At 43.9% G+C, this 2,256-nt stretch overlaps 1 pseudogene; it reads right to left on the bottom strand.

The window, feature by feature from the left end:
* Positions 1-520: 520 nt before the first annotated feature.
* Positions 521-1,612, bottom strand: LOC126939953 (olfactory receptor 1D5-like; annotated as a pseudogene).
* Positions 1,613-2,256: the final 644 nt, after the last annotated feature.

The raw sequence follows: 2,256 nt of genomic DNA, 5'->3' as shown, positions 1-2,256 counted from the left end.
ACAGAGAAAAGGAATGCAGGGAAAAGGCAAGAGAGTATTGCTTGAGGCCCAAAAGATAAAATCAACCCGGAGCACAAGAGGAATTTTGTTGGCATTTCCGCATGAACCATATGGGGTGTGTCCAGAGTGACTCTATGTCAACATTGAAGTGGCTCATGTTGTACCTGTTAGAGCATCAAGAAAGGGGAAGCCCCACCCAGGGCATCTGTGGTAGGGGTAGTACAAAGTGTCTTCTCCAAAGAGCTTGAGGGTAGCAGGCTCCTTAGAGAAGCCAGACCTCTGGGTCATAAGTGAATGGGTGCTAGAGAACATGAGAGACTGCCCAAGGCTATAACTGGGTATATATAGATAAGCCTAGAACTGTGGGCCTATAATCAAGTGGGTTTAAATATTTGACTCTGTAAAATCCTGGTAGTAGTGTTAGCATGACATTATTTATTGCCAAGGCTGGTGAGGTCTTGGAGGCACTGGGATACACATTATGTCTTTTCTTCACCACAGGCAGATATGCTCATTCTGAGCTGCAGCTGTACCCTGATGACTGTTGCATATCCCACAGCATAATGCCTTACGTGGGTGAAGGAGATTTCCGGTCTCCACTTCGATCCCCTTTCCAAAATTACCTTCATTTAAGCCTCTGAAAGGGTCTCCCTAGGAGTCTTCCCAGAGCCCCATGCATGTCTTTGTTCCTCAGGCTGTAGATGAAGGGGTTCATCATAGGTGTCACCACAGCATACATCACTGTGGCTACTGAGTCCTTCATGGAGTAGGTGTGGAGGGGCTGCAGATATACCATAACAAGTGTTCCATAAAAGAGGGAGACCACACCCAAATGTGAGGCACAGGTAGAGAAGGTTTTGTATTTCTTAGAGACTGAGGGTATCTGAAGGATGGTTCTGACAATACGTATATAGGATGTGGTCGTGAACCCTAAGGGGGTGAGGAAGAAAGCAGCCAGTAGCAACCAGCACTGTGTGAATGATGTGGGTGTTGGAACATGCCAGCCGCAGCAGGACGTACATCTCACAGAAGAGGTAGTGCATCTTTCGGGACCCACAGAAGGTCACCGTGGTCATGAGGAGGGTGAGGAGGAGGCCATAGAGAACAGACAGCCCCCAACACAAGCAGAGGAGCAAGACACAGAGTCCAGGACTCATGGCTGTGACATAGTGGAGGGGGTGGCAGATGGCCACATAGTGGTCATATGCCATGGCCAGGATGAGGTTGTCCAGGGTCACCAAGGAGACCAGGAAGTAGAGCTGTGTCAGACACCCTGCATAGGAGATGGCTTTGTTCTGGGACTGGAGGTTCACCAGCATCTTGGGGACTGTTGGTGACAAAGAAGAGGTCAGTGAAGGAGAATTTGGCCAGGAAGAAGTACATGGGGGTGTGCAGGCGAGAATCAGAGCTGATGGCCAGGATGATGAGCACATTTCCCACCACCGTGACCAGGTACATGGACAGGAACATCCAAAACAGGATCTGCTGCTGCTCAGGACTCTCTGACATCCCCAGGAGAAGGAACTGTGAGTTCTCACTCTGGTTATCTCCATCCACTTCCCCCAACCTTCTGCAACATTAACACCAACAAATGTTTATTAATTGCCCTCATTTGAATAAGGACACGAAGATAAGCAAAATCAACTCTTTTCTTAGCATTAAAATATCTTGGACTAAATTTTAAAAATAATAAAAGCAACAGGTCATTATAGGCACCAAAACAGAATATGGAAAGTATGCAATTTAATTATTCCAGCAACTTCTACCCTTACATGCTGAATATTATAAAAACAATGTCTAAGCCTTATTTTTAATCCTGCCATCTTCCAGTAGCCTTGAAGTGTTTAAAGTTTAGTGTTACGATTTTATATAGGGTTTTAAGTGGTATTTAATATAGGTATACGCGTCACAAGAAATGATTATTGTCCAATTGGAGGAAGTGGAGAAATAAAATATTGGAAAGAAGAAAGAAGAATTATTATTACTTACTGATATAATGATCTCTCTGGGAAATCTAAGAAAATCAGTGGAAACATCATTAGAACAAAAAAGATGTTTGTGATTAGTCAGTGAAGTGACCCACCACAAAATGAAAAGACCCTCAGCTTTCATGGTCCCCATAAGCCACATAGTGCAGCGCTAAAGACCGTCCTGTGGGAACTCTTTTTTTTTTTTTTTTTTTTTTTTTCCTTTAGGAAGTTCTTTTTAATAAACAAGTGGTAATTAAAAGACTTAACAAATGCATGACATTAATTT

The sequence above is a fragment of the Macaca thibetana genome, chromosome 16, assembly GCF_024542745.1.
Source record: "Macaca thibetana thibetana isolate TM-01 chromosome 16, ASM2454274v1, whole genome shotgun sequence".
NCBI lineage: Eukaryota > Metazoa > Chordata > Mammalia > Primates > Cercopithecidae > Macaca > Macaca thibetana.
Note: the sequence above shows the minus strand (reverse complement) of the source record. Positions and strands in the feature narration are given on the sequence as shown.